General features: G+C 51.4%; 1 pseudogene; it reads left to right on the top strand.

The window, feature by feature from the left end:
• LOC140685412 (adenylate cyclase type 1-like) overlaps positions 1-22034 on the top strand; it is a 46534-nt pseudogene that overhangs the window by 1934 nt on the left and 22566 nt on the right.

Here is a 22034-nt window from a genome sequence, read left to right as displayed (position 1 = left end):
CTGGTGTCCTCTGGGCACATCCTTCCCTCTCCCTCCCGGCCTGACCTCAGAGGAGGTGGTTGAAACACACAGCCCTTTCCCTGTGCCGAGGCCCTGAGCTCGGCTGGGGACAGCCAGGATCCAGCGGTGCTCGCTCTGGACAGCGGCTGCTAACCACATGAAAGGAAGGCTTACTGGAACCACAGTAGTCGCAAGCATGGAAGTTAGAATCCAACAGCAGAAAAAGGGAGGTGGGAGCTCAGAATCATCTTGAATACCACGGCTGAGCCAGCCATGGGAGTGGCCACAGCATTTCTAAATGGGCTCAAAAACCACACCATTTTTGTCTGTATCCCGGGCTGCCTCTGAGCGTCCCCTTGTGGGGGGACTCTCGCAGCCACTGACCCCTCCCTGCCACCCCTCCTCCTGCCAGCCCCCCACTCCCCTGTCCTCCACCCTTCAGCACAGGGCCTTGGGGGGTTGCTGTAAGCACCCTCTCACTGTCTCTGCCCCTCCCGCTCTGGCAGCCAAAGCGACCGCCCACTGACAGCACTCCTGCCGCCCCACTGTGCCGCACAAATACCTGACCCTTAGCTGGCTAGGTGGTGACAGGAGCTGCCCACCTCTCTCCTCTGCCTCCCTGCTGAGGTCCTGTGCATTCCATCTGCCCTGCAGCTCCACAGTTCAGGACAAGCACAGATTTCCCACTGCTAGGCAGCCCCTCCCCCAGCCCTTCGCCTGGCCAGCGCCTTTTTCAAGTTCAGACTGACCAGCTTCTCTTCCCTTGTTCCACCTACCAGACCTGCAGGAGGGGCTGCCTCCTCCCTGCCCTGTTCTCTGCTTCTTCCCTTCTCTCCTCCACCCCACCCATCTCTAAAAGATGGTCCCCCACCCACCACCAAAGAAATGCCGCCAGCCAGAAGCACGGTGTTACAGAGCGCATGTCGTGTGCAGGCGCTGTTCCAGGAGGTGGGCTTTGGCAGCAGAGACAGACCCCGGCCCAGGTGGAGTTCATGCTCTTGGGGGGCCACAGGAAACACTACAGGGAATGCAGAAGAGGGGAGCATGACACAGGGCGGGGCGGTGTTAATCAACACAGAGCTGGGCTTGGGGCCCTGAGCCTGGGGGTCCTTTATCACCTGTCAGGCCAGGTCTCCCCAGCACTGAGGTGAGAGGTCGGTCAGGGGCTGGGCAGGGGTCTGGGCCGGAGGTTGAGTGTAGGGGGGGGGTCACAGGCACTCGGGGCACTGACGCCCTGGAAACTCCGTGCCAATCACGACAAAGAGAGATGATGATGAAGGGCCAAGCCTGGGCCCCAGGTCCCTGAGAGAAGGGGAGCAGGGAGAGGTGGGGACGGTTAGAGGGAGCACGGGCAGCCGGAAGGAGTGTGCCCCCGGAGGAGGAAGGGCCGTCAGCTGTGTTCAGCACTGCTCTTTTGCAGCAAAATGAGGACTGGACACCAGGTCAGGTGCATGGGGCCAGCGGTGGCCTCAGCAGAGGGATCAGGGCACCAGGAGGGCAAAAGCATGGGTGCTTCCAGGGAGGCAGCGCACTGCAGGTCTCCCAGGCAGGGAGGCGGGAGGAGCAGAGGGAAGCTGGCCGGGGAGGGGCTGCTGGGAAGCTGCCTGATGGTGGGGACAGGGGCTACCGAGCCCGCCCTCCCCAGTGCCTTTAGGGGCCTGGCACACCTGGCATGTGCATCCCTCAGGGTCCTGCCCCGCCCTTGGGTTGGGGGCAGTGATAGGGGTTTTCTAGTAACCTGAGACCCCCCCAGGCCCCTGGAGATGACATCCACCCCCAGGAGGTGACATCCACCCTCAGGCTTCTCACCGTTTCCTCACTTTGCCTCGCTTTAGGATTACTGTTTCTTGCGTTAACTTGTAATGTGATTTTTTTTCTTTTGCTTGCTTTATCCACCCAACCATCCATTCTCCATACTTCCTTCCATCCACGGGAGGAATGAATCACCACTGTGTCTTTACCCCACCCTCTCATGCTGGGACTCCTGAGACTCAGTTCATGGGCTCCTTCCCAAGGCCATAGGCCCTGGGTGGTTGTCTTGGAGAGGCCAAGGCCAGGGAGGGGTCTGCTTCTTGCATGGTGACAGCTTCCAGCTTCTTGGTAGCAGGAGACCACACACCCTGCTCTGCTGCCCCAAGCACATGCAGCTCCTGGTCTTCCCCAAACCGGTGTGCTGGGTGCGTGTTCCAGGCTGCCTAGAAGCAGGTGAAATTGGATCCTGAGCAAATGCTCCTCCCCACCCTCAGGGGCCCTCAGGCCAGAACCAGCTCCAGCATATGGTGGGCTCCCCGCCCCAGGCCTCATGTCTCCCCACCCCTGCCATCGTGGACAGGACAGTCTCATAAGTAAGTGGGCCTCTGGTGCCAGGGGCCTTGGAGGTGGCAGACACTGGGCATCGCCACCCTCCCTCCCCAGGGAAGGTGCACTCCCATGGCTGACTGTCTCCACTCCCACCGCACGTGCTGGTGAGCGATCGCCCCTGGTGAGGGCAGCGCTCACTAGTGAGGGGGCTCTGTCCCCCTTAGTGTCCTTGCTGCTCAGGACCAGCCAGGCCCCCAGTTTCTCCGCGGGTCCAGAGTGGGACCGTGGGTGCCGTCCGTTCCCACTATGTGCATTTAGGGCCGCCTCGCCCGAGACTCCTCCTCTTTCCCAGGCCTGGGATGCTCTGTACTGAACGCCATGGCTGACATTCCTGTCTCCCTGTGGGCCCTTCAGCTCAGCAGCAGGAGTGCCGTCCATCTCTGTTGTGGAAGCAAAGGAAGAAGGGAGGGAGGACCAGTGAATGCATGAGCAGACACCCACTCATTTCTAAAGACTGTTGGTGCCTGGGTCCCTTTTGCAGTTCAGGGCCAGGCTGATGGGGAGACAGAGTCCCAAGTGCTCTCAGAGCCAGCCATGGGGGGACACTCACTCCTGCCTTGGTGCCCTGCATGTCTGCCCCTCCCCATTCCCCCATCCCCAAGGCTGGCAAGGATTTCAGGAGATTGTGCAGAGATGCGAGGACTTAGGCTCAGGCCTTACTAAGGGGCGGGAGCTCAGGCTGCGTGTCTAGGTCATATGGGATCGATTTCTGCTCAGGTTGCGCTAACGGTGAGGATTTCTTCTGTCGCCAGAAAACTCACTTGGGGGAGTGTGAATGCCACCCACAAGGTACTGTTCCCACCTGCCCCCCGTTGTGTGGGGGCAGCGTGGGCCTGATGTTGGGTCGGGTCCTCCCACCCTGCAGGTTTCGGGGACAGACTGCCAACTGGGGAGGGGCCTCACTTCTCCCCTCACCTGGCCGCCCTCTCCTTCCCCATCGTCTCTACTGAATCCTGACACTTGCTTCTTGTCTCCCTCTGGCCCCTACTCTCCTCTGCCTGAATGTTCCTTCCAAATCTCTGCCTCCTTTTCTGTAGGAAGGTTCACATCACAAAGACCACCCTGGCGTGCCTGAATGGTGACTGTGAGGTGGAGCCGGGCCATGAACACGAGAGGAACAGTTTTCTGAAAACTCATAATATCGAGACTTTTTTTATCGTGCCCTCACATAGGCGAAAGGTAGGTTCCAGAACCCTTCCCGTGCTGCACCTTCTCAAAGACTTAACGGCTCCTTTTTTCTCTTCAGATCACTGCTTCTCAGGCCTTGAGCTCTGTGCACACTGCAGGGTGTCCCCACTAACCTTGTTCCTGGGCCCAACCTTAGCACGTGGGGAGGGCAGTAGGGGAGGGCAGTGGGACTTAACTTGAGTTCAAGGCCCTGGGGACCTCAAGGGCTGGGCCATCCTGCATCCTCCCGCACCTCCCCTCTGCCTCTCCTGTAATCAGGTTTGAGAACCCTCTGCAGGAAGTCAGGGGTGGGGTGCCCTATGGATTGAGAGATCTGTGCACACAGAAAGGCTTGTGACCATCGTGTGTGGGGCGCTGGAGGTCACTCTGTCAAGGGAATGTGACCTGGACACGATCGAGGGTGACTGAGCCACTTCCAGGGCTCAGGTGAGGGGCGCTGGGCTCAGGTGGCCCCAGTGCTCCTTCAGGACACAAGTAGGTTGGATACAAGGTAAAACTTTTGAGTTTTGCTGCCTGGTGCATTCTCGGTCCCTGGGATGCAGTGGTACTCACGTGACATGGGGACCGTGGACGGGAGTGGCACTGGCCAGGAGAGAGAAATGGGGCTCAGAGGGGTCAGGCAGGCATGGTGAGCTGAGTCCTGAAAAAGGGAGTCAGTGTGCGGGCAGACTGCAGGTGTGAGCATGGCCGGGAGGAGAGCTCGGGGAGAGGTTTGGGTGACCAGCGGGGGTCAAACTGGGGACCTGGGAGCGAAGAGCAGGGGCCGAGGAGGGAGGCCTGTGGGCCACTGCAGGAATGCAGGAGGTTCTGAGCCAGAGAGGGAGCCTCGGTGCCCTGCAGGGATGCTACCCTACGTGTCATGCAGAATCAAGCACCAGTGTCAGGCATGGCTGCGGTTTGGGGGTGAGCAGGGTGATGAGGTCTGTACAAGGAGCAGCCCCTTTGGAGAAGTTTGGGATGAGGAGAGAGAAAAAGGCAAAAGGCAAAAGGGGAGTCTGCGGGAAGGCCCCCGGGGGCTCATGGGTGACATTCATCAGCCTCATGCTGACCCAGCTGGGAGAGGTCCCTGAATCCACACGAGTCTGAATCCACCCCGGATTCACCATCAATCTGGCTTTCAGAGGCCTTGTGGGTATCTGAGAGCTGTGTGTTTGGAACTGGGTTGCTGGTTCTGCTCCCTGCTGTATCTGGCGAGCAGCAGGCCTTGAGCAGGTGGCTGTGACCTCCCTGCTTGTCACATTCGTGCTCCCTTCCCGACAGGCAGGACGAGTGTGTCCACTCACAGCGTTTCTCTTTGCCCCACGTCTGCACAGGTATTTCCAGGGCTGATTCTCTCGGACATAAAACTGGCCAAAAGGATGAAGTTCAAGACCGTGTGCTGCCTGCTGGTGCAGCTCATGCACTGCCGGAAGATGTTCAAGGCGGAGATCCCTTCCTCCAATGTCATGACCTGTGAGGACGATGACAAGGTAGGTCAGCCCCAGTGTGCAGGGACACGGCAGACACCAGTTGGGACCGCATTTTCCACATATCCTCTTGGCGTTGTGTTACCAAGTCCAAACTCGTTCTGTTCGCCATACGACAGGCCGGTAAATAGGGAGATGAGGTGTTGGGGCAAGGAGTAGCGGCTTTATTCAGAAAGCTGACAGACCGAAAGGATGACAGACGAATGTCCTGGAGAACCATCCTTTTCAGAATTCAGGCTCCTTTTATGCTAAAAGGGGAGGGGTGTGGTTGATTGTTGCAGACTTCTTGGTGCAGGAATTCTTTGCTCTTGTATCTGTCCGCGTGGGTCAGGTCATGGTGTCCCTGTAAACCTCCAGTAAAACAAATGTATTTTCTATCCTGCAACTTGTTATCTTTATGTAAGTGCAAGAGTGTTAATATCTGAAAACGATCAGAGTCTAGAGAATAGACTTCCTGACTATTTCAGGCAGATCTAATATGAAGTCAGATCTGTTTCTTTTCTATTACAATCTGCGCTCCAGCCCCTGCCCTTCCACTGACGCCTGTGCCTCCTAAACATTCTCTCTTTCCCCATCATTTTGTGTTCACGGGTCTGCATGGCAGTGACTGATTGCCTGTTTCCTGAGGTTACGTTGCCACCTTCTGCACTCCTGTTTTCTCTGCCTTGTCGGTTTTATGCCTTTGAAAGGAATTTCATCACTTTTTCAAACCTTTTCAGGAAGCAGCAAACTCCTGCTGTCTCACTTGTAGTGCCTTATCATAGAGGGATTTTTTTTGTGACTTTGCTTTTGAGTTCATATTTGGGAAAACTTAATTTGGAAATCCCTTAAGAGCTCTGATGATGGTGAACTCCCTCAAGAAGACTGGCCTTTCCTCTGTCAGCCATGCTGGTGGCTTTAAACTAAATGCTTGTGGTTTTGATACAGGAAAATTGTGGAGCAAGAGGATGGCCGTGTCCCAGGTCTCAGTTGAGTCCCTAGGATGTGCCTTGCTGAGTGTGGGTCCTTGGCTTCACTCAGGAAAGAATTCAAGAGTGAGCCACAGCTGAGTGAAGGTAGATTCATTCAGAGAGAGATACACTTCAGAGACAGAGTGCAGGCCGTCACGATGAGAAGGGAGAGTGGTCACGAGGTGCGGGGATGTCAGTTTTTATGGGCTTGGTTAACTTCATATGCTAACAGGTGGCAGGATTATTCCAACTACTTTGGGGAAGGGGCGGGGATTCCCAGGAATCAGACCACTGCGTACCCTCTCACAGCCTTGAAACGGTCCTGGCCCCCATGGGAGGGCCAATTATCATGTGATTGTATTTTAATAAGCGTAGATTGAAGCTTGAGGTCCAGTGGGAGATGAATCTTCCACCTTCTTGGTGCTAATTGCTGTGTCTTTCTTTTAATGGCTGTGCCCTACCCCCTTCCCTCCGGTCTCAGTTTCTAGAAGTCTCAGGTGGGGAAGCTGGCCCCAGATGGCAGGCAGGTGCAGACACACTGCTGGGGTCCTCCGGGACAGAGCTGGGTCTGAGACAGGCCAGCTTTTTCGCCTTCCCCAGTGCACGGTCTCCCCTGGTCAATATTTGCTGATGGAGCCTCTCAGGGCCTGGGGTTCAGCCAGAGGGCTTCAACCTCCCTGCCCATCTTGCTCAGGCCCCAGCTTTTCTGTGAGAGCCCGGGAAACATTAAAGGACTCAGGAAACTCTGGTCTCCTCAGACTGCAGCAGCCCGGGCCGCTCCCATGGTGGCCCCGTTCCCTGGCCTGCATCCCTGCTGTCTTGACACTTTTGGCCGCCGGTCATTTTCCTTACTTTCTTGACTGCTGAGTTTCAAAGTATGTGTGGGTTAATACATTTACCTAGAATTTGTAACAGGACAACTTTCAGGCTTCCTCATTGCCAATATTGCCAGAGTAGAAACAGGGATTTAATCGCTGTCTTCTTCCTCCAGCGCCCCCACCCCCAGCCCTCTTGACTGAACTTGACCCCTCGGGGATGGAACGGGGGGAGGGGAGTGAGGCGCACAATTGAAACGCGTCCAAAATGCAGGATCAGGATAAGTAACAGTAATAATAATTAGTGCAATATTTTAAAAATTCAAACGTAACCCAAAAGGATCCACAAGGAACAAAAACATCAAATTTCGGGTGAAGCCAGGGCAGTCCAGAGCCATTCTGGAGCCCGAGGCAAGAGCTGATCTCCCCCAGGACTCCTCACAGAGGAGGATTGACAAGACCTAAGGGTCCGGGCTTTTCCCGGGCAGAGCACGCTGACCAGCGGCAGGAACCTGTGACCCCTGGATTCGACCTGATTAACCCACACAGTTAGGGGTCTCTCCTTCGCTGGGGCTGGGCAGCCTCCTCAGTGTCCCCCCTTGGACCTCGGAGCTCCAGCAGCACCCGCCCCTGCTCCTCCCACGGCTCCTGAGGTCCAGGAGGAATTGCACACCTGGGCTCACTGGCCCACCTTCTCTGGCCAGTGTCTCCAGCCCCCTCCCCTGACCCTGTGGCCCAGGACCCTGCAGGAACCTGCAGCTCCATCCCTCCCATCCCAGGTCACAGACTGCCTGCGTGCAGGGCCCCTTCCCTCCCCCACTTCATACCAGTGTCAGGAGTCACGTTTGGCTTCCTGGATTCCCGCATCCTGCGTGCCTTTCACCTGCCTGGCTTTGTGGCCTTCCCGCCCTCCCTGGGAGCACGAGAGGTGGGGTCCTGGGTTTCGTCTTTGGCCCCTCTGTCCCACAGTCTCCCACAGGCCCCCAGACCCCAGCTCTGACTGGCTAGCCCCTTCCCCCCCTTGGAAGAAGCTTTACAGTGAGCTATAGGGTAGTGGGTGCATGTGTACCTCAGGGCCTGCTCCCCCAGTGATTGTTTCTGTCACCTTGTGCCCTCACTCCAGGGTCCAAAGCCAAGCTCCCACCTATCATGTGGTTTCCAGGCTCCCTATTTGAGCTCCCTGCCCTGGGAGGGTCCCCGCTAACTCCCTTCCCACACCCTGGATAACAGCTGGCTAGTACATCCAGACTCAGCCACGCACCGTCTTCTCCGCCTTGGTCTCCATCTCTGACCCCTTGCCCCATGGACAGCCTCTGTGGGCCTGGCATTTCCTCTCCTGGCAGGGCAGACAGTGCAGCCTCCACAGGAAGGTGCAGTGGGCTGGGGGCCGAGCTGGGAGCCTGGACCTCTGCTGCCTGGCTCTGCACCTCTTCATCGCCACTAGCCTTGTGATTAGTGAGAAAGAGTCCAGAATGGGGCCGGTAGCAGCGTCTGCAACATGGGATGGCATCAGGGTGAAGATGGGGCAGTGACAGGCAGGTGACCTGAGGCGGGAGGTCCTTGGTGGTCCTGGAAGGATGGATTGGAGAGGCCGTGCATGGACAGGGCCAGCCTGGGCATGTAGGGGGATGATGTGAGTGACCCATCAAGTGATCACGTGCATGGGGAGCAACACATCCACCTGCTGCCTCTCCCTGGCGGGTCTCAGATCCTGCCTCTGCTTTAGGACGAAGTCTGTTTCAGCATTCTTGTTCCTGTCTTCCATTTACTTCATCTGCATCTCCAGGCCTGACAGCCTGATCGAGGTCACCTTGGAGATGGAGCAGGGGAAGCCGGTGGGATCAGGGCAGTGGGTTCCCCTGCCTTTTGTGTCTTCGCACCGTGTTTGGAGAAATCGTGTCTCAAGTTCTGGGGAGCGACCTGCAGATGTATGTGGTTAGCTTCAGATCACGGTCCCTCTTGGGTCCACCTGGTCTCTGGCTGTGGGAGCCCAGAGTGGGTTGGCCCTGAGGGGGCGATGCTGTGCAGGGCGCCTCCTGGCAGTGCCTGGGCTGTTGGGGTTTGGTCTCAGGACTGCCAGCTGGGCTTTCCCGGACTGCTCCCCTTAATGTGCAGGGACAAGCACCTGCCGTAAACCCCGACCCCCACGAGCTTACGCTTGTTCTGTTTCTTCCTTCAATGTTCCTTTCTGATCATAAAACGAATTTATGGTGGAAAAAAGTATAGAAAGATACAAAACTGCACAAAGAAGACAATGAAAAGCATTCATTTACAATCCAACCACTTGCAATCAATTTATCGTTAACATTTTGGTCTTTCTTAAGTGTGTGTATATTTATACATTTTTTCAGTAAAATTGATGGGATGATACACAGTTTGCTGCTTGTTTATTTTCACTTGCCAGTATTTCCTTATCTTACTGAATATTCCTCAAAAATAGGGTTCTTTAATCACCGTGTAGATTTTCAGCCTGAGAGACCACTTACTTACTCAACTTCCATTGGTATTTAGGTCATTTCTGGTTTTTGTTTCTGAGGTTTTTTTTTAATCAAAGTAAGTAATTCACAGCACTTTTGCCCACGAAATTGCATTTACATCTCTGATCGCTTTGTGTGATGGAATTCTCTGAGTCGAGTGCCTGTGAAAGTGAGTCTGTAGCTGGTAAGACCGCATTAACCTGTAGCAGCAGGTGGGGAACGTGCCTCCCCACTGCTCTCTCTCCTTTTTTTGAAATGCTGCTTCTATCCTTCTCTTTGTGTTTAAAATACCTAAACATATCTATTTAAAAAAAATAAAATAACATGTAGACACAATGCAAAAATTAAATCCCCTAAACTGTTTATCTTTTTGTGTTACCGTCCAGAAGAATCTGGCAGTGTGCCAGAAGGTGACGGGAAATAGGATTTAACCTATTTGACTGTCCCAACACCCTGTTTTTTCACTCAGTAACAGACATCAGAGATCCTAGCGGTGCGGGCCGGGTGGCCTCCACCTGCAGACACAGATCGTTGTTTTTTTTTTTTTTTAAATATATCTTAGTGAACTTTATAAGGAAAGCCTGGGCCACTTCTTTGTAGTGAAATTGCTGGGTTAAATGGTGTATATATTTTAATTTTTGATAGCTGATACCAAATCATTCTCCTCTTGTTTTCTGAGCCTCCTGAACGCCCAGCTCGGCCTTAAACCCGGGACCTGGTGCCTGCTGGTAAGCACGCACTCTCCCGCTGAGCTCTACCCTGACCTCGGGCTCAGCACATTTGAAGTATTTTTGGCTCCGTGCTGTGTCTTCCCTCCTGCTCTCCTGTTTCAGAGCCACAGAGGGCCTTTCCTGCCCCTTCTCCCAGCTTTGTGTTTTAAACATGTCTAGGAATTCTTTAAAAATATATTTTCCAGTATCTGAATTTAATGAAGATAAAATTCCAGTTGATGTTGGTTGGATCACCCTTACTGAAAATGCTTCTAGTAAATTTTTACTTCCTTCGACTTTTTTGATCTACAGTAGTATCACATTTATTTTTTTTTTTTAGAAGGGGAACCATTGCTCACATTTGGAAGGCACCAGCTACTCCTATTTCATCCTTATCTAGCTGGGTAACTCCAGAGCTCACAGTAGTATCATGTTTAAATGCTGATCATTTTTGTTTCTCTTTTACATCCTTTATTAAGTGATGCTGATGAGTGGCATTCTTTTCCATTCTGGCCTTAATTAGCTAAAACAAAGGTTTACTATTAATTGCAATGCTTTTGGTTAAGAAGTTGTCATAGGTACCAAATTATCTCAAGAAAGTAGCCCATGTGAGTGAGTGTGTGCACTTTTTAAAATGAGATGTTGAATTTTAGAAAATGCTATTCAGCATCTCTTGAGATGGTCAGTCTGGTGGGTCTTCTCCTCTGACTCTTACAGGGTGAACAGAGTTACAGGATCCTGCAAGGTTTCTTTGATGTTTAGTAGGTTTTTACTCACTTTCTGTCCCCGCTAAATCAGGATGCTTGAGGTACACCCACTGCGAGGGGCAGCCGAGGGCTCCCCTCTCTGCCATCACAGTGATGCATGTGCCACTCTTTTGTCAGTGGCTTTTAGTTGCTGCAGGAGGAGACTGTAAACCTTGAGGTGACAGGCTAACCTGAGGTGGCTCCAAGGTCCATCAGCCCCAGATAAGTCAGACCAGCTTACAGTCACCATTGGCCACTAAGCTTCTGAGTAGAAGGTCACTCACTGTGGTCGAGACCCAGGTCAGGTCTGCCCACCTGGGGACAGTCTGCACTGGTATCTGGAAAGCTGCTGGACAGAGCAGGAGACCCGAGACACAGCTCTGTGCTTTGCAGACTTGGGAACACTTATTGATCTCAGCTGCTTGTCTGCTTCAGGACAATGATGGCCAGCTGGAGGACTCCCTCTGGGCCAGGTGTCTTTCCCTGGAGTATGAACATTCTGGATCCTCATGAGCGCTAACTAGGAAAGTGGAGCACAGAGAGGTTAAGCAGCTCACTTCAGGTTGCACAGCCCCTGGTTCTTGCATCCCTGCGGTTTCCTTCCCTTTGGTGGGTCAAGAAAGACACTCAGAAAGCCAAGTATCACTTCAAAATTAGCAATATTTTCCCTTGACTTGATTTGGATTTGTTTTTAAAGGAAGTATATGTTTGTTGTGGGAAAGAAGAGCAAAGCATGACAAAGGGGAAAATCTGTAATTACGATGCCAGATGCCAGGAGCTGGCCATGGTTAACATTCTCCACTGATGGAGTTCCCATCCCACTGTTCAGCCGCCCTGAGGGCCGAGGGTGACATCTGCCCCCCAGATGTCAGCCCTGCCCACACAAAATAACTCAGCACAAAACCCTGAAATCTGATGACTGTGTGTGATACCTGCCTAAAGGCAGCCTCCTGGGCCCTCCCCACAGGAGAGCCAGCTCCCAGTCTCACAGACACAACATCAACTTTTTTTATTTCCTTGATATTTACAAATGTGTCAGGTCCTAGAGGGAGAAAGAATTCACAGGAGCACAAGACACTCGCACATTAACTCAAGGCAGACTTCACAGTTTCTTTCTCTCCCGCTTGCAGTCTTTTCCGTGCTTGGTTTCAGGCCCAGGGGAGGCCAGAGCACATCTGGAATTGGAAGTGCGAGCCTCTGATTGGAAAATAACACATTCCCAGGCTGGTACTTGCTTAGGGAAAAATTTGGAGGGATGTACTGCAAAAGACTGACGGTTTATTTCCAAGCAGAGATTGGGAGTGACTTAGGTTTTGTTTATTTACTTATTTAATATTTTTTCAGCTTTCTGGAGATAGAATTGATAGACTGTTGATTGCATGCGTGTGAGCTGTGGAATCAAGCAGCCTGTACCCTCCACACAGTTTCCCACAGGGTTTCTGTTGCATCTTAAAACTAGTGTGACACCCAGACTAGGAAACGGACATTGGAGCACCGAGTGTGTAGTCCTGTGCCACCTCATCACATGGTGGATTCGTGTAACCATCCACACGTGACATTACATACAGAACATTTCCATCACCACCAAGGTCTCTCCCTGCTCAGGGTCACACCGCCTCCCTCCCCACAGCCATCCTTAACACTGGTTCTCCCTGCCTGTAACTTTGTCACTTGAGAATTTGGTGTAAATGGAATCACACAGTGTGTGACCTTGGGAACTTGGCCATTTCGTCACTCAGCTCCATGCCCCTGTGTCCTTCTGGGTTATTGTTGGGATGGGTAGCGCCTTCCTTTCCGTGGCTGGCTGGCACGGCGTGGCTGGGATGGCTCACTTTTGTTCAGCCACTCACCTGCTGAAGGACATTTAGGTTGCTTCCAATTTGTATATTACATATACAACTACTATAAACATGCAGGTACAGATTTTTATGTAGACATAAATTTTCATTGTCTCAGATTGATGCTCAGGTGTGCCATTAATGGGTCGTGTTTTTTTCTTTTGTTTTTTGAGGTGTGGTAACGGTTTATTGATTGATTGATTGATTGATTTACTGGAAGTGCTGGGGATTGAACCCAGGACCTTGTGCATCCTAAGCATGTGCTCTACAACTATAGCCTCCTCACTTGTTATCTCTTTTATAGGGAACAGCCAAACTGTTTTCTGAAGTGACCATCCCATTTCACCTTCCCATCAGCAGTGTGTGCGTGATCCAGTTTTCTCTGCTTCCTTGCCAGCGCTTGGTCCCGTCACTCCTTTTTTTTTTTTCCAAACATTACTGTTGTAATAAATGTGTGGGGATATCTCTTTGTGATTTTATTTTGTATTTCCCTGATGGCTAATGATGTCGCACATCTCTTCAAGTGTTTATTTTCTTTTCTTTTTTTTTTAACATTTTCTATTGATTTATAATCATTTTACAATGTTGTGTCAAATTCCAGTGTTCAGCACAATTTTTCAGTCATTCATGGACATATACACACTCATTGTCACATTTTTTTCTCTGTGATTTATCATAACATTTTGTGTATATTTCCCTGTGCTATACAGTGTACCTGTGCTATACAGTGTAATCTTGTTTATCTATTCTACAATTTTGAAATCCCAGTCTATCCCTTCCCACCCTCTACCCCCCTGGTAACCACAAGTCTGTATTCTCTGTCCATGAGTCTATTTCTGTCCTGTATTTATGCTTTGTTTTTGTTTGTTTGTTTTTGTTTTTGTTTTTTAGATTCCACATATGAGCGATCTCATATGGTATTTTTCTTTCTCTTTCTGGCTTACTTCACTTAGAATGACATTTCCCAGGAGCATCCATGTTACTGCAAATGGTGTTATGTTGTTGGTTTTTATGGCTGAGTAGTATTCCATTGTATAAATATACCACATCTTCTTTATCCAGTCACCTGTTGATGGACATTTAGGCTGTTTCCATGTTTTGGCTATTGTAAATAGTGCTGCTATGAACATTGGGGTGCAGGTGTCATCCTGAAGTAGATTTCCTTCTGGATACAAGCCCAGGAGTGGGATTCCTGGATCATATGGTAAGTCTATTCCTAGTCTTTTAAGGAATCTCCACACTGTTTTCCACAGTGGCTGCACCAAACTGCATTCCCACCAGCAGTGTAGGAGGGTTCCCCTTTCTCCACAGCCTCTCCAGCATTTGTCATTTGTGGATTTTTGAATGATGGCCATTCTGACTGGTATGAGGTGATACCTCATTGTAGTTTTGATTTGCATTTCTCTGATAATTAGTGATATTGAGCATTTTTTCATGTGCTTTTTGATCACCTAGGATCCATTCTGAGTTAGTTCTTTAAAATTAAGTGTGAAGTTTGGGTCAAGGTTTATTTATTTGTTTTTGCTAATGGCTCTGCAGAGGCCCCAACACTGTTTGTTGAAAAACCAAGCTTTTTCCATTGAATTGCGTTTGCACTTTGTCAAAAATCGGTTGCCCATTGCAGAGGAGGGGATAGCTCACGTGGTGGAGCGCATGCATAGCGTGCATGAGGTCCTGGGTTCAATCCCCAGTACCTCCTCTAAATATATAAAGAAATAAATAAAGCTTAATACCTCCCCCTCAAAAAACCAGAAAACCACCACCAACAACAAAAAATCAGTTGCCCACACTTGTGTGAGGCTGTTTCTGGGCTCTGTGTTCTGTTCCCTTGATCTGTGTGTCTATCTATCCCTGTGCCATCACCACATTGTCCGGATTTAGATAGTAAGTCACTGTCAGTCCCTGTCAGAGTGATTGCTCTCACTTGATTCTTTTTAAGAAAAAGGCCTATTCTAGTCCCTTTGCCATTCCGTTTCATATTTAGAATAAACTTGTATTTCTACCAAAAAAAAAAAAGTCCTTCTAGGATTTGAGGGGAATTATGTTAAACTTGTGTCCATCCACGTGGGAAGAATTGACATCTTCACTATGTTGAATCTTCTAATCCTTGATAGTATGTCCATTTACTGTGGTCTGCTTTGCTTTCTTTCACTGGCGCTCTGTAGTTTTCAGCCTACAGTTCTGTATGTGTTTTGTTAGATTCACTAGTATTTCACTTTCTCAGTGATTGTAAATGTTACTGTATCTTAATTTTGGTCTTCACGTGCTCATAGCTAGTATGAAGAAATATGATTGACTTTTAATGTTTATCTTGTATCCTGTGACCCTGTGGAACTTACTCATTCGTTCCAGGATCTTTTCTTCCATCAGGATTTTCTATGTAGGCTATCATATCATCTGCAAATAGGGACAGCTTTCTTTCTGTCTGATCCACCTGCTTTTTATTTCCTTTTCTTACCTTATCACACCGGTTAGGGGGGTTCTAGCGCTATATCAAATAGGAGAGTGAGACGGACAGCTCTGACTGCAGATTGTAGAGGGACAACATTCAGTCTTTTACCATTGAGTGTGATGTTAGCTGTAGACGTTTTTCATCAAGTTGGGCAGGTTTCCCTCCATTCCTAGTTTTCTGAGCATGTTTATCATGAATGGATATTGAATTTTGTCCAGTGCTTTTTCTGTATCAATGGATATGACCATGGGGTTTTCCACATGATGGTTAATGTGGTTTTAACATAATGAATTGCACTGATGTTCAAATATTTAAACAGCCTTGCATATCTTGAAATGGTCATGCTATATACCTCTATATATTGCTAAATTCTATCTACTAATGTTTTGCCAAGGATTTTTTCCATCAGTATTCATGAGGAATATGGCCTCAAATGTAATTTTTTTTTTTTTTTTTTGCTGTCTTAGTCTGGTTTTGGTGTCAGGTTAATGTTGACTTTATAAAGTGAGCTGGAAACTGTTATCTCCTCTTCTATTTTCTAGAATCTATTGTATAGAATTTTTGTTAATTTTTATTTAACTGTTTGGTAGAATTCTCTGGTGAAATCATCTCGGCCTGGAGATTACTTTTTCATGAATTTTAAAATTATGAATTAACTTTCTTTAGCAAGTACAGGGCTATCCCAATTATCTTTCCTGTTGGGTGAGTTGTGGTAGTTTGTGTGTTTCAAGGAGTAGGTCATTGATCTAAGCTGTCAGATTTACTGCTAGAGACCTACTGATTTTATCAGTATTTTCAAAGAGCCAAGTTCATTGCTGTGTGCTGGGCACTGTCCAGTTCTCCATATGGGGCCCAGAAACCCTCCACACGGAGCCACCACTCAGGTGCCGTGTAACCCCACTTACAGACACAGGAGCCCAAACACCAGTGATGAGATAACTCACCTGGGATCTTGCCACCAGCAGGTGGTGGAGCCACACCTGCATCCCAGATCCCCACACCAGGCCCCCCAGACGCTGCAGTGGGCGAGGATCCAGAAGGAGGGACACATAAGAGTTCTCTTTTTTGGTAAGTGGAGAGTTTGACAACATTTCTTCCTTTCTTCCCGTGATGGGTAGAGGAGGGCGCTGAGAACAGCCTCGGAAAAGCTCAGAAACCGCTCCTCTTTCTCTACAAATGTGGTCCACGCCACCCCCGGGACACATGTCAACAGGTACATCGGCCGCCTCCTGGAAGCCTGGCAGATGGAGCTGGAGATGGCGGACCTGAACTTCTTCACCCTGAAGTACAAGCAGGCTGAGTGAGAGAGGAAGGTAGGTGCCGGGGTGGGGGCAGTCGGGGGTGGCGGGAGGCTGGGTCCCTGGGACATCCTGTGAACGTGGTTGTGGCCCTTCTCAATGCTGCAGTGGTTCTGGGCATCCCCGGCACCCTTGGGAAGACCCTGGCGTCTCTGGGAAGCCAAGACCACTGATGGGGGATTTCTGTCTTGTAGTACCACCAGCTTCAGGACGAGTATTTTACCAGCGCCGTCATTCTGGCCCTCATTCTGGCCGCCTTATTCGGCCTTGTCTACCTGCTGATAATCCTGCAGTAAGTGTTGTTCTGGGTCCATCCGTCAGAGGTCACCAAGAGTCCTTTGCTTTTCAAGTTCAGGTTTGACTCCCGCAGTCACAGTCCCATGGTGCCCCCGCCTCTGGAGGGCGTTGAGAACAGTCTCAGAAAAACTCAGAACCACTCCTCTTTCTCTACAAACGAGGTCCACACCCCCCCGGGACACACGTCATTTCCTGGAGGAACTGGCTGTGCGAGCCTGCTGGCTGGTGTGCGGGGCTGCTGGTTCTCAGTTTTTAATTTTAAATTTACTCAATTCTAAGTCCTCTCTGTCCACAGCACGTGCACCACTGGCTTCATGACAGTTTCTGCGAGAGGAAACAGACCAAACAGGCACCCTGATTTCCAGGTGCTTGTCAACAAATTTTCAGAAACATTAAAATGAGAAAAAGTAGGTTCTGGAAAGGAACACAGATATAATAATTTTAATAACATTTAATCATTATGAATCAAAGTGAGTTTGGCAGTTTTGGGTTTGAGGCAAGAAAGACCCCAGAAAATCTCCACTTTTCTTGCAGACCTACGGCTTTGTTAATAAACCTCCCAAGTGGAGTGATTCCCCTGTGAGTTTCCAGAAAACACATGGAAGCCACCCCCAGCCCCAGACACTGTGGACACGCAGTGGCCGTCTGCATGGCCCTGCCTGGGGATCCAACTTTTTCTAGAAAAACCCTTTCCAGATGAGGCCCAGGAAGAGGGCAGTGCCCAGCAGCCAAGTCTGTGCAGCCCTCGTCCTTCCCGCATGAGGAGAGCGCCTCTCAGGCACTCCCAGGGCTAGAGGGACCCTGGGGTGGCAGGGAACTTAGGGGGGACACAGGAAGGGCTCCTCTGCTAGAAAAGGACCATCACGGGCAGCTCCCCAGAGACCACTGCTGCTTCCCCGGGGCTGGGACCCGGGTGGGGCAGGGGAGGAAGGGCGCGGTCCCAGGCATCCTCTGGGCACACGTCACCTGGCCCAGCCTGCAGGGACTGTGTGTCATCTGTCCTAGGAGTGTGGCCGTCCTGCTCCTGCTGGTGTTTTGCATCTGCTTCCTGGTGTCCTGTGTCCTGTACCTGCACATCACCCGGGTCCAGGTACGTGCATGGTGTGTCCTGTACCTGCTCTTCACCTGATCCAGGTACACGCGTGTGTGTGAGATGCACCTGCACGTTACCTGGTCCAGATGCACGTGTGTGTGTCTTGTACCTATCACCTGCACAGGTAAGTGCACGGCCTCTGCATGCCCTCGTGGCAGGACAGGTGGAGGCAGTTTGTCCCTCACCTTCTGGCAGGTGAAAAGCCTTATCCATGTGGGAGAAACTCACTGGGCCCCATCCTGTGTGGGTGCTGTTTGGAGTTCTGGGAGCGTGCCCCGTAGGCGCAAGGGGTGGGTGTGGATGGTGACTGAATAAATGAACACAAGGGGTGACACTGTTCCCTCCAAAGGAGGGTCCTGTGCCCTGTCATGTGATCGTGTCCTAGACTGGGGGCTCCACACTCTCGAAGATTCTTTGACTTTGGAGCCAGGGTTGAGCTTGTGGCCCCGTGCCGCCCGAGGCTCCCAGGAGAGGGCTCTGTTCTGAACCTTCTTTTTCAAAAGTCCCATTTCCCCCCTAGACCCCCAGCTGTCATGTTTGAGAGACCCTGGGTTATCTTTGTACAATTGTTGAAAACAACTGCTTTGTGAGAAGATTGAATCTAGGTGTATTTATTTAAATTCTTTATTATTCATGCGTACCTTCTTGATTTAGGTTGAGACAAAACAAAAAATGCTATTTGAATAAATAACCACAATCCTAGCTCTTTGATTTCATAGACGGAGTGGCATCTGATTGGGTCAAGTGAAACTTCCCACTTCACATAAGATGGCTTTATTCACCTAATTTCAAGTGAAAGCATTGCAAATAGATGCTGGTTTCTAAGTCCTGTCACACTCGTCCCCATTGTTGGGGACCTGTGTGCCTGGTGGACAAACAGCTCTCCTGGTGGAGGGGGCCCAGGCTCCGCCAGCCCCTTTCTTTCTGAATGTCCGCTCACCCCTCCTCGCCCTCCCTCCTTGGCCTGAGCATTTTTTTCTAAGTATGATTTTGACCCAGCGCGGCAGCAGGTCCCCCTCCCGGCTGCGGGTCAGGAAGCAGCTCGGGCAGAGCGCACGGTCCTGACGGCAGGCGGCTTCAGTTCACCCAGCCGGCGTGTGTCTGTTCAGGGGCGACCCTCGTGCTGACACTCTCCCCTCCTGAGGCCCTGGACGTGACAGCAGGGCTCTGAGTTCACCACGGGGCTTGTGCAGAAGACTGGGGCCAGGAGACAGGGGGGCATGGTCAGCAGGATCCAGCTGGGGAGGATGGGGGCCGGCAGGTGGGACAGAACTGTCCAGCAGAGGCCCAGCACGTACCGAGGAAGGGAGATGATGCCAGTGGGCACAGCTGTGCACGCGGCTGAGTTGGGACCCATTGCAGCCACACATCCCCAAGAAGGTCTGGGAGCCAGCAGAGGGCTTTCCCCCGTGACATAGAAGTGGCCACAGCCAGGGCATCAGGGCTGGTGTGGCAGCTCTGGGACCACCTGGGCCCTTCACCCACCCCACTGGCTCCCTCGTCACTAGGGGCTGCCAGCTCTATGGCCTTCGTGTCTTTGTCTGTGAAAGGGATGGGAATTGGAGCTGATATTCGCAAAGTCCTGGGAGCAGGGCCTGGGATGCCATAGGCGCAACTGAACATTCTTAGAACAAGAGGAGAAGCCGGTGAAGCAAAGGGGCGGGATCCCTGTCCGTCCTGGAGGCCAGGATGCCGTGACCAGAGGAGGCGCTCTACAGGGCTCAGGGTGGAGAGCGGGAGAGCAGGAGAGCAGGTGGCTGGAGAGTCACGGTGAGGGCTGGAAAGGGGCAGAGCTGGACTGACCAGGCGTGCGGACGCAGCTGAGGCTGCGCAGCCTGCCGAGGGCATTCCTGCAGTGGTGCTGGCCCTGGTTGGGGATGTGGTGGGACCAAGGCTGAGCAGGTGGGGCGGGGGGAGGAGGAGCAGTGAGGCGGGTGCCAGAGGGGTGCACACTGGACCAGTCACTGGGCACCTGCAGTTTCAGGTGCACTTTGCTCTCTGGGGCTCCAGGCCTCTCTGCTTCCTGGGGACACGAGGGTGATGTGACTTGGAAGGAGGCCGTTGTGCCTTAGACAGCAACCCCCCTCATCTTTCTCACCCAGGCATGGTGCTGATGGTCATATTTCAGCCTCTTTTTTCCATCCACTGTCCTAGTCACCCCTTTGTGGTCTTCTGAGCACAGGCAGAGGGGCTCCCTCAGGAGATGAGAGTCCTCACTTGGGCTTCCTCCCCTCTCTGTGTTACCAAGATCAACCTCATTCTGCTTGCCACATGATAGGCCAGTAAATCAGGAGACCAGGTGTTGGGGCAAGAAGTAGTGACTGTATTCAGAAAACCGGCTGACTTGAGAAGATGGCAAACTAATGTCCTGGAGAACCATCTTCTCTAAGTCACATTACAGGCTCCTTTTATACTAAAAAGGAGAGGGGCTGTGGTTGGTTGTTGCAGACTTCTTGGTGCAGGAATTCTGTTCTTGGAATTCTTTGTGCTTGCAGCTGTCCACGTGGGTCAGGTCATGGTGTCCCTGTAAAACCTCTAACAAAACAAATGTTATTTTCTATTCTGCAACTTGTCATCTCTATATAAGTACAAAAGTGTTAATATCTTTAAAGGTCAGAGCTCAGAGAATAGGCTCTCCTGTCTATTTCAGGCTAAAGGCAACATTGTTTTACAAAAGGTGCAGAGCTGGCAAGACTGAGCCTAGAAAACAGGGTACAGGGTTAAAGCGAAAGAAACAGATCTAATATGAAGTCAAATTTGTTCTTTTCTATTACACCTGCTGCCCTGGCAGGGCTGGTCTCCAGGGAGGAAGAGCGCCCCCAGCCCAGCCCACCCTAGACCCTGAGAGTCCTGCGGTGGGTGGGGAAGGCAAGGAGGAGGTTTGCAACTCTGGTGAGATAAATTAGACATGGTTGATGAATGGACAGTGAGTAGAAAGTTAGAAAACCTCTAGGTTTTCCCTCTTTGGGAAGAGAGAGGGAGCCCAAGCAGAGGGCAGGGACCCCAGAGACAAACCCAGGAGCTCCTGCCAGCCCCTGCAAATGCCCAGTCCTGGTCCTCATGTTACATCATTTTCTGCCACAGCCCCAGTGGCTCCTGCAGTGTATCTGTGTGGGACTGAGTTCGTTTATTTAGCATAGATTGTCAGTATTTTTTAAACTTCAGATTGCAACTCACTGGGGGCTGTGAAATCTTTTGTGTGTGTGTGTGTGAGTTGTAAACAAAAGAAACAGAACAAGAATGAATGAAAATGTCGGTCTATTGATTGTCATCAGCGTTTCCTGGAACTCTTTGAGTTGTGTGTAGTCTGTGCGACTGTGATTTACAATATGGTTCTTAGTTTGTCGCCTGGTTGGAAGCCTTTGAATGCCCCGCTCCCCCCGCAGTGGGAGTACGTGGTCCAGGGAGCTGGGCCACACCTTCTCCTGGCCCCTAACGCACGGCAGGAGCCCTGAGAATAAGCCAGGAGCATGGCCGGCTGAGTGGAGAAGGATGTGGTTGTGTAGTTATCCCCTTTGCCTAGACTGTTTAAACTCCGCAGCCACAGGGCTGAGGCACGGTGGGGTCATCACTCAGCGGCCACCCTGCCTCCCACGACCATTTGGTGCAGCTGTGGTGCTCCTGTGTCGTGTCCTGGTCACGGCACGCTCCACGGCTTCTCTCCCTGCAGAGCACAGGGTCTCGCTCCACATTTGCCCTGCATCCTCCTGCTTTGTGGCCTCATCCCGCTGTTGGGGCCCTTTCTGAAATTCAGCTCTGGCTGTGAACTGCCTCTGGCCGTGGGGTCCGGGACGCCCAGCCTGGCCATTGCTACACAGTCACTTTCTGAGACAGTGACAGCGAGCTTTGAGGATGGTCCAACAGCTAACACCCCACTGGGCCGCCTTTGACTAATCGTGGGTGCCGTTCTAGGGGCATTTTCCATTGTTCATGTCGGATCAGCTGTCTTTTTTTGCTGTGACGACAAATTAGTTCTCGTGCTATTGTTTGGTCTGTGCGTGAATCTGTCTCAGCTCCACGTGAGCTGAGCAACCTGCTCTGTGTCCTGGTCTGTAGAGCGAGTGAGGTTGGCTGGTGGTGTCCAGGCCCCGGTTCCTCACCTGTAGAGCAGGGATCGTAATGAACCCGACTTCACGGGGTGGGAGGGTTAGAGGGGTAACCACACGCCCGGCCCAGGGCACCCTCGCTGGTCCGTGCTTTCTGCAGCGTCCCATGGTCTCTTTTTTTGTTTTCATTTCTAGTTTCAGAAGTGTGATTCTAAGATCTTCTGACTATCCTTGAAATCATTTGTCAAATATTATAAAAATGTGTTTAAATAGGCTTAAAATAAAATTTCTAATAAC

This window comes from Vicugna pacos, chromosome 5, assembly GCF_048564905.1.
Source record: "Vicugna pacos chromosome 5, VicPac4, whole genome shotgun sequence".
In the NCBI taxonomy this organism is placed as follows: Eukaryota; Metazoa; Chordata; class Mammalia; order Artiodactyla; family Camelidae; genus Vicugna; species Vicugna pacos.
The sequence above is the reverse complement of the archived record's forward strand: the minus strand, read 5'-3'. Positions and strand labels throughout refer to the sequence as shown.